This window comes from Ictalurus punctatus, chromosome 12, assembly GCF_001660625.3.
Source record: "Ictalurus punctatus breed USDA103 chromosome 12, Coco_2.0, whole genome shotgun sequence".
NCBI classification, from domain to species: Eukaryota; Metazoa; Chordata; class Actinopteri; order Siluriformes; family Ictaluridae; genus Ictalurus; species Ictalurus punctatus.
Genome location: NC_030427.2, coordinates 610,440 through 621,411, shown reverse-complemented (window position 1 = coordinate 621,411; position 10,972 = coordinate 610,440). Strand labels below are relative to the sequence as shown.

The 10,972-nt window shown below is 39.0% G+C and overlaps 1 long non-coding RNA gene across 1 annotated transcript; it reads left to right on the top strand.

The window, feature by feature from the left end:
• Positions 1–1,402: 1,402 nt before the first annotated feature.
• LOC128634173 (uncharacterized) lies at positions 1,403–10,771 on the top strand. Its single transcript, XR_008397430.1, has 3 exons — positions 1,403–10,096; positions 10,308–10,423; positions 10,755–10,771. It is a non-coding gene; the product is annotated as an uncharacterized LOC128634173 (long non-coding RNA).
• The last annotated feature ends 201 nt before the right edge of the window (positions 10,772–10,972 follow it).

The following is a 10,972-nucleotide window of genomic DNA, read 5'->3' as shown; positions in this document are numbered from 1 at the left end:
CACCGAACTAATCATCTCCAGATTAAATTATTTCTGACAGTTTTACAGTTAGATTTGATCCAGTTTAAAAGTAAAAGCTGGTTATTTTGTCTGTGTTTGAGGAATTAAAACTCCGTTCTGTTTTTAAACCCGAGGTAAGTTAAACGGAAGCTGTGTGGCCGAATCCCAAATTGATGTCATTTCCGGTTTAAGTGCACTACATTAGGGATGAAATAATGACAGTCTACACCCTATGTAGTGCACTATTTAACTCATGAGGAGAGATTTGTTATTCTGTTTTAGCGGCACTATTTAAGTATAACCTTACTTTATCCTAAAATCCATTGTTTGCTCCCTGCTTATAGCAACTAAAATAAATAACAGTGAGTGTAAAAGTGGCTGTCATTTAGCAGCTAAAATAACTTTATATTGCTGTAATGTTTTTAATGTATAAACTGATTTAAAGTTGGGTTTATATTGGACATTCACTGCACATTCGAGCGTCTCTCTTCTATTTCTCAAGAAATAAACACAAAAAGGACAAAATGTGTGTGTGTAGCTGGCGAGGTCACTTTGTAAAGAAATACTACGCGCATGCGCACGTAAGCATTCACGTCAACATGTCCGCCATATTGATGAGGGAAAGACCGCGCTGTAAACGGCGGAGCCGTGGTTTTTCTGGATAATAATTTACCGGAGATGATAACGGCATCGTTTTCCAAAACTTGCCCTTTGAAACCCGTTTTCCAAAGTTTTCAGGCCCCGATACGCCATCGTCATGGAAACGAACAGCCAAACCGCATCAGAAGTTTTCGGTTTTTATTTGAAAACGTTGTGGTGTAAACGGCCCCTTAACAACTACAGCAAAATGCTGCTTTTATTGCTGAAGTCTTTCTGTAAACAAATAGAAATGAAATAGAATTTTTATGATTCACACTATATTACACTCCATTCTTCTTCTCAAACACAACACCATTTTTGAAAATAATCAAGATTTTTTTTTGTTAAAAAATCAATTTCATGATGCAGCTTATTATTAGAGCTGCAACTAACGATTTTTTTTTTTTACAATCGATTAATTGGTCGATTATTTTTTCGATTAATCTGATGGGGGCAGGGCAAACTTTCAGTGCCTTTTTTTTGTTTATTTAAAATAAAATCCACAAACTGAGTGTTACAAATATAAATTCAGACTAAAACTTTACACAGATGTTTGTCCAAAACAGAAAAGAACCCAATACACACACACACACACACACACACACACACACACACACACACACACACACACACACATAATATATATATATATATATATATATATATATATATATATATATATATATATATATATATGTGTGTGTGTGTGTGTGTGTGTATAAACATTTATAAATAGTTAGATAGATAGCATTATTTTTTTATGGATGCACAAAAAGCACAGAATTAAACTCCAGTCCTAAATGAATAATAAAATCTCACTTTCACTGCACCTTGTGGTTTCTGTATCTCGGTGTCTTTAGACATTATTTTACTTTTGATCATAATGTTTGAATTAGACATTACAGATCTTACTCACGCTACACTCTGTATCAGCGCGTCTACACCGCGCGTGACCAGCAACGCGGCCTCGTTACTAACACTTTATTTTCAGTGCTTTTTTAACTGTAAGTAGAAGTAAATTTTGTTATCAGACTCGGATATCCATGTTAATATTTTTAATACTGATTAGTGTTAAATGACGGGAAAGAGTCAACACATGGGATGATCATGCAGGACCATGGCACCAAACGTCTCCAAATGACACAAAACCTCTAAAAAAAATAAAACCTCTCTAAATGGCACAAAGCCGTTAAAAATTGCAGACTTCTAGAAATAGCAAACATTAATTTTTATTTATTTATTTTTTGTTAAAGGTACAAAACAGCCTCTCCAAATGGCACCAAACATCTCCGTTTGATTTTCTCAGCCTCTGTCATGTCGAGTTTGGGCTTGTTTGAAAGCTAGAAGTATCTACAATTGGTCCAAGTGGGTGTCAATCAAGTTAGACTGCCAATTATAATTTAGGAGGCGGGTTGTTCAGCATAGCCAAAGCAGATTAGCTGCTTTTAGAATGTGTCTCAGTTCCGTTTATGGCTAATTACTAAATTCCAGAGGAGATGGATATCAAAACACTTAATGCATTTTGAAGAGGACATTTGTGACTAAATATGGAACTTTGCATTTGTTTTATTCAATAAAGCTGATGGACTTTATACCGATGGAAATGTGCATGATTTATAAAACCGCGAGTGAACTGGGTTTTCGTCTATGTAGGAAATGTAAGGTAGTAAACGTTTACACAAGACCGATCTTTGGTTTAAATGTTAATTTTATTGTGGCAGTTGTATACGGTGTTTTACTGTCAAAAAAGCTTTACTCCTGATCTCTGATTTATCTCTTTCTCAATGTTTTTCATGGAGAGGTGTGAATCGTTTGCCCAGCAGGGAGCTCAAACCCCGCCCCTTTCCCATCCCCCTGCTCACTAGCAGTTAAGCACACAGTCATGAAACTGCACACACAGAAAGTCGTTTTCCATTCCGTCGGCGGAATGAACGCTAGTGTCGGGGCGAAAGCGGTTAAAAACTTGTTTATTATACAAATTATTAAATAAGTTTTAATTGAAAATACATTTGATCGTAGAGGAAAAGGTAATTTCTCTAACTCGGTGCAGTTCGTTGGTTGAAATGAATTTAAAGTTGTCATAACTCAAAATGATTGATGTTTTGCAAACTGTTGCGTTAATGTTTTGTTGAGCCTGAACATTTATTTTAGAGAGTACCGACAACCTTCACAGCCGTATTAGACCTGTAGTCCAGCAGTGCAGTGAGTGTGGTTTGTTTGGAATGGTTTGAGATTTGGATAGATCAAGCTAAATAAAACACTTAATACACATGGGTAATAATGTCTGTTTTTATATTATTTAAGGTTTTATGCGAAACATAATCCAAAATGATGTACAATTAAAGGTTAGTATAATTAGCCTACACTGAACAAGTTAAGTGATATATGTGCACACATACTAATCATGGGTCCAAATATTGCTAAATTTGGCTGAATTATAAAAGCCATTAGTCGTACTGAATGAAGAGTCGTTTGGGAGTTTATTGCTGAGCCGAATGAACTGACTCACTGAAAAGAGCTGGAATAACCATAACTAATTTGTGTATCTTTGATTCCTGTATGTGTCTATAAATCTTTACGTGCCCTGATGTTTCCATGGCAACTGGTCACTCGTCACGATTGCAATGAACTCAAAGCAAAAAATAAATAAACAATAATAATAATGTAACTGCTGTTTTTCTAAGTTGAGCAGTGTAAGTGTGAGTTCTTTTGGCGTGAGGTATTCGTGTTGCACAGTGATGAATAATTTGCTGTATATTCCTCTTTAAACAGTGCCTATGTCCAGTGATGAATAATTAGTAAGATTTGATGGTAATATTAGTCTACACTTATTTTCAAACTTTTTGTAACACATTTTCTGTCTATTACAGATGTGTTGAGTCCTTCACATTAGAATAAGATGAATAGTTAATGTTGAATTAGGATTTGCATGGATTACATGTGTCTGGATTGGACAGTGTTGCATGTTACGTGGTGGTTTCTTTTGCTGCTGATGTGACCTGTTGTTGTGCTGATGTGGGTCTCACTGCAGTGACATGTTTGTTAGTTTAGTTCAGTTACAGTCTCTTTGCGCTCAGTGAAGGAAACAAATTTGTATTAAATTGAAACCAAGCTCATAGTAGATAAATTTTGTTAGACTAGTTAAATACACATGCGCATTACTCCTGATTAGAGATATTTACAGAAAGTGAACAGTTTAAATGTCATGTATGAAGGGTCTGAGTGATATTTTGAGTGTGGTACAGTTGTAAGTTAATAAGGGACAAAGGGGTGCATGCACGTCTACCCTTTAAACTAAACACTATTGTTGTAGACAGTAAAAACAAATTCAGTAGGATGTTTTGAATAAAAATGAGTGGGATAAAAGAGACTAGAGAACTGTAAATACATGTCTAGATCTCAACCTCATTTACTCTATTTTAGTTCTGTATTATTGGGATTATCACTCGTTAGCACAGACGGGATATTAACATGTTAGATTAATGTACATCACAAATAGTCCTAGACTAAAGGATTTGGTTTTTTCATTCACCAGAAGGATATTAAGAGAGGAATTCAGGAAGGGAGAAGAAGGAATCTTTGTTGTATTTTGTTGTATTTTTGCAGACAACAGACTAGAACTCTTTGACAGATTAACTAAACATGAGAGTAGAAGACCCCTTTATGAGAGGGGGTATTCCAACAAATGATATTTGATTAGAGAAGTACATTACACGAAGATGAGAGAACTGAAGGGATGGGAGATTAAATCAAGTATTACAAGAAAAGCAGGGAATTAGCCATCACCTGTGGAAAGAGCCATTTTATTTCTTTATTTATTTATTTAACCTTTATTTAACCCGAATAGCCTCTCTGAGATTACTTCAGTAATTTTTAAATGATTTAATAGACCAGCATTATTTAATCTCTGCAGCAATATTTCATGATCCACTGTGTCAAGCCTTTGATAAAACAATAAACAGGGAAGTGCAGTAATCACCTTTATCTAGAGATTACACAATATTGTAAAATAGTAAACTGATATATTTATCTTTCATATCAATTCTGTATTTTATTCTTCATATACACATCACAAAAAATAGTACAAATCTAATCAGCCCATTTGATCTATGCCAAATATCTTAGTTCTGAAAATCTTTTCAGCTTGCTTTAGGTAGAGTTTCAATTTTCAGTCTCAGTCGGACCTGGACAGAGTGCACCTTCTCCTGAACTCTTGTCCCCGACAGCAGAGCCACTTATTGGCAACTAAATCAAAGATTAAAAGAAATATTTACAAAAGATTTATGAAGTTGCTTGGATATCAGTGAGCACTGATTTTGTTTCCAATTTTCAGTAAAATTGAGTACATTAATAAAAATAACCAAATACGCCAAGCATTTTCTGCAGAGGTGCTTACTGGAAACTTACCCCACGTACTGCCTACAAAAACCTAACCCTAACCCTAACCCAAAAAACCCTAAAGCCCTAACTCTAACCTTAACCCTAACCCTAACCCCCTAACTCTAACCTTAACCCTAACCCTAATCAGCCCGTGCCTCATGTTTGCAATTCGCTCTACTGTTATTTTCCCTTCTGGTCGGCCTGTTCATAAGAATCATTATTTGATTAATTACAACTCCCAATAAGGACAAACACGGGCAAAGGCATACCTATGCCACCCCAGAATCCCTTGAAAGAAAAAGAAAAAAGAATTAAAAAAGAGATTAAAACAATTGAAACCTAAATGGAGAAATAAATAAATAAATAAATAATGGGAAAACCCACATGGGAGGTTACGACACGCTCCCAGCGTCCATCCAAACTCCTGTACCAGACAGGAAAAAGACCCTATCCCTATCAGGGACCGCGAACGGGACAGTTCTGACGCACGAAGGGGAATCCGTGTCACTCCACTACAGCCTGACAGGCTCAACAATCCCACCGGGAGGCACAAGAAAAAAGACACACGGCATGCAGACACGACATGACCCTAAAAATATACTCACTGAGTCCAATGGAACTCTTTCCGGGTCACCGTTCAGTAGGTCAACCTGTGCCGGTATAGTTCCTGGAGAAAAAAACAAAAGAGAAAAAGAATGGTGGGAATGGACTGGCTGACATGGGGGTGAAACCCAGTGGAGTGAGCGACATAAGATGGCCAGTGCATACAGGTTAGCGTCTACCCTGACCCCTAACACTAACCCTAAAGCCCTAACCCTAACCCTAAAGCCCTAACCCTAACCCTAAACCCTAAACGCTAACCATAACCCCAACCCTAATCAGCCCGTGCCTCATGTTTGCAATTCGCTCTACTGTTCTTTTTCGTTCTGGTCGGCCTGTTTATAAGAATCATTATTTGATTAATTACAACTCCCAATAAGGACAAACACGGGCAAAGGCATACCTATGCCACCCCAGAATCCCTTGAAAGAAAAAGAAAAAATAATTTAAAAAGAGATTAAAACAATTGAAACCTAAATGGAGAAATAAATAAATAATGGGAAAACCCACAGTACACAAGTGGGAAACAGTAATTTAATAAATAATACTATTAGTTTAAAATCTAAATAAAACAATGCAAAAAGCCCCACTACATAAAACAGCTAATTTTCTGATTGGCCCAGGGCTGTTATCTTTCAAAAACCACAAAAACATGGGAGAGCCTCCTATTGGCCAATTCAAACAGAGTCCCGCCCCCTATACTATAAAAAGGGACAGTTGCGGAGGCAAAAGCTCACTCACAGCTCTTCGAGAGAAAGCCTTTAAACACTACTCATACTCTTTTAATGCTCAATCTATTTCAGTAAATCTGCTTCCAGCTCTTTGAGAGAAAGCCTTTAAACAATACTCATACTCTTTTAATGCTCAATCTATTTCAGTAAATCTGCTTCCAGCTCTTTGAGAGAAAGCCTTTAAACAATACTCATATTCTTTGGATCCTCAATCTTTTCGGTTAATTGATTTCAAATAATAACAAGCCTGCCTGAAGAAGGTTCCAGGAGAACCGAAACGTTGCGCAACGGCTTGTTAATTTATCCTTACTCCAGAATTCAAGGAAAGTGATTCCACTGATTCAGAATAAAAATTCCTCAAAATACAATTGATGACAAAGCATATAATACAAATTAAGCCCTATTAACCGGGAGAATAACAGAGATCTAATACAAATTAAGCCCTACTTCCCTGAAAATTAAAAAGCACATAATACAAATTAATCCCTATTGACCTGAAATAAAAATTCCTCAAAATACAATTGATAATACTGTATATAATACATAATTGCACAATTACTTCCCTGAAAAAGTACACGATACTAATTAAGATCCTACTTACCTGAGAACACAAAAAAACATTAAAAAATAATAAATAAGTCTACTTATCTGGTTCCAATCTCCCCAAGAGTCCTCTCACACCTAAAACATAGAAAAAAGGTCCAATTTGATCAATTTAGATCCACAACAAGTCTACCAACACACGTACACATATATATTAGAAAGAATAAGACACTTAAACCATGGCTTGGCCAGAGAGAGACGGTTGGACTATGGTCAGACACGGACGCAAACGTGCCGTCCAGAGCATGGCTCGGCCCACGCCCCGTTCCCACCGCGACATAGAGCACCGTGCACCGGGGGAAAGAGTGCTCTCCTACGCGGAGATGGTCAAATACGGAGGCGGTTAGAGCACGGGCCCTACTCACTATCATGACTTTGATCGTCGGCCAGACAGGCCGCGATGTTTTGAATCCCGGGCCCGTTCGAGGCCCTCTACCTCGGTGCCTCGGTATATGGTGCGCTCGCACCCGAAAAACAAAAAATCACATCGCTGGCAGGACCAAAAACTAAACAACAATTGGAATCAGGTGTGGCTCCTGCTAGATTGGAACGAAAAGCTGAAGATTGGACAACGCTGCATAAGACCAATCAGCATATAGACATATTTGCATATTAAATATAAAACATTGACTATATAGATGGCTGATCGCGGAAAATGTACACCTCTCATCACAGTTTGCATGCTAGCTTGTCGCTAACAAAAGACAGACACGGAGAGCCCTCATGTTCTCACGTTTCCGCCCCTGTTCACGGGGCAAGCGTGCCCTGATGGATAATGATGTGTTTACAAACAGCAAAGAAGCACTAAGAACACACATGGGAAGCAGAAAGAGACATAGGAGGCCTGCTGAGAAGCCTATGGCACATTCTGTTGACCAATTTATTTTCAGGTAGGTGATTCCTTCCTTTTGTGCCAACTACCATAAAGTACTGCGAGAAGCTCCAATCCATGCATTGGCCAGGAATCAATCCCAGGTCAACTGCTTGGACGGGAGCTATGCTCACCACTATACCACCAATGCCACACTGGGCAATTCAGATCTGGTGAACAAAAGTTTAAGGGTGTGCTCTTCGCATCCGAAGACCATAGGCAACAGCCAAAGCACCCACCTACCGTGGTTTCTGTAGTGTAGTGGCCTCACATGCAAAAGGTCCCTGGTTTGAGACCGGGTAGAAACAAGCTAGGAGTTTTGAACTTTGCTTTATTACCTGACCGGTTGTCATCACTGTAGGATCAGGTCCTCTAGGAACAGCCGGAAAGCGAGACCTCGGACAGAGCAGATTTCCTTCTTTTGTGCTTTTGTAGCAAAGCACATAACATTTGCTTACCAAATGAAAGGGGGTCTCTGGTTTTCCCCAGAAAGTGGAAGCCTGGCTCTTTCATTGCTCAACAAGACTCTGTGCGTGACTGGAAAATTTTCCGTAAAGTACTGGTCACCAAGTTCACCTATCAGCGAGAGGTCTACGCCCGAAAAAGGCTGGGAGCGGTTTCCCTTCCATTGAGCCTTTTGTAGCAAGGCAGATAACAGCTGCTTGCAAAATCACAGGCAGTCTCTGCTTTTCCACTGAATGTGGAAGCCTGGCTCTTTCCTTCATCAAGAAGACAAGAGTAATGATGTGCTTGATTCGAGGGGTAGGGGTAGACATGGCCAGGGAATAAGAGAAACAATACAGAGCAGCAAGTAGTTACACAGACTCCTGAATGTTCTCAATAACCATACATTTCATGTAAACACCAACCAGAAAAACTGAAAATATATGTACACACTGTATTTCACAATAATTAACAATGGTCAAGTCCATCAATAACGCAAATGTCCAAGTCTGTTAATTTCAGTACCCCAACTAAACTTTCTAATCTTACGGTTCGGTCCCCATTTGGGCGCCACTCTGTAGCGTGGTACCTTATGGGGTTTGGACGCCAGACAGTTCAAATTAACCGTCACTCATAACTTATAATTTGGACATCACTCAGAATAAGGCTACTCAATTCTTACAAAATAAGTTTATTATTATTTATGCAGTAAACATAAGAAAATACAGATCGTTTCAGTCATAGAAACTGAAATAATGAAAACCAAAAAGTTCCCCTACGTGGGATTAATAAACGCACCCATAAGGAAACAAGGCTCTATTCATAAAAGAAAATTTTCACACACAAAAGGCAGAAAAAAAACATTTAACCCCAAAATAATTCTTAACCAAAACAAAAAAGTTGTTCACTTTGAAGCTGCACTTCAATGGCGGTGATTTAGGCGTACGGGAGTTCGTGAACCCGAAAGCATGGGAAAGAGCAGTCAGATTCCGCTTAACACTCGGAGTTCTTTACAGACAGTAACATCCAACGATTTAAACATACTGGTTCTCCACAAAAGTATTAAAGAAAGGATCTCAAACCCGTGATGTGCCTCCGAACCCTCAAAACTCTGCTCGCTAGTTTATTCACCTTGGCAGAATATTCCCGAAGTGTTCGCCAGCCTCCTGAATCAATATCCACAAGGTTATAATCCACAGTAAGAGCATTAGCATGGTCCTTGGCAAACACACACCATCAGTTCCGCCATTCCCACCTGGCTCTCATTTCCGCGTCCCGCTTTCTCTCACCTAGTCACCTGTTCTTTTTATTGCTTCCTAAGACCCCACCCTTCTCTTCATCTCTTTTTCTACTTCCGTTAATTAAAACACCACGGAATGGAATGGACTCCGCTTCTGCGTCACTAAATGGTAAAATGGTAAATGGCGCACTTATATAGCGCTTTACACTGTGTCTCATTCACCCATTCGCACACCAGTGATAGCAGAGCTGCCATGCAAGGCGCTAACTTGCCATCGGGAGCAACTTGGGGTTCAGTGTCTTGCCCAAGGACACTTTGGCATGTGGAGTCATGCTGGCTGGGAACCGCCAACCCTACGATTAGTGGACAACCCGCTCTACCACCTGATCCACAGCCACCCCTGGCACTGTGCAGCTATCTGTTACAAATGAATGGGAAAATTCAAGGATGTTGTAATTGGTAAGTTGTGATGTCAAAAGTATCTGTACCAAGTTGATACTAAAATTTTAAAAAGAATGATACGATCAGTTTTTTTTTTCAGTACCGGCTGTACCAAGTATTCTCCTGCTTTCTGATTGACTTTCTTTTGTAAGTATTAATTAACCGTGATTTCCACTCAGCCATCTTACTGGAATTTGTGTAGGTTAGGAATAAGACTGAGGATGGAGTTGTACAGTTTTGTAGTGTGTATCATTTGTAAATATTGTTAACTTCTTTACCATAGCCATGCTGAGGGAGGCGTTGACTAAATTAGAGATGGTGCTGGACCAACAAACCACTGAGCTTGCTTCAAGTACAGGTGTTCCAGGTGCAGTCTTTGGATACTGATGAAGATTTACTGCCCTGCAAGATCTTCCTCAACTGCATAGTCTGGAGCGAAGGATGCAACAGAGCCCAGATTACAAGCAAAAACTGGTGAGAGTTTTTTTCTTTTTTTGTTAACAACTACTTGCACAATTACACAGCTACTGAGATTGTTTGTTTTCTCAAGGTGACACACTCGTACTCAAAGCACAACACTGAACACCACTTTGATATGAGGGAACAGTTATGACCTAATCTTTGGTAGAGGAGCAAAACATGGAAAGCACACAGGGCAGGGTACCTGCAGGAGCAGTGAGAAGCACTGACACAGTTGACAAGGCAATACATGCTTATTAATTATATATATTTTATATTATTTTATATTATATTATTGTTTTAAAAATCATCGGTTTCGGGTAAACTGGTTGGCGCTTATTGACAGGGCGGATGTGCTCGACTGCACCTGGCGCATACTGAAGAGGGTGATTGCTAACTCCCTGGCAAAGAATCTCAATTGGAGGGGAGTCAATGGAAAGACTTCACTCTCCGCTCTCCAACTCGGAGAGGTCGTGATTGGTAAGTATATCTGTTTACATACAGAATTAGCTGTCTCTCTCAGATGATATGTAAGGGGTAATCCACGGCTAGATGTGCATTGAA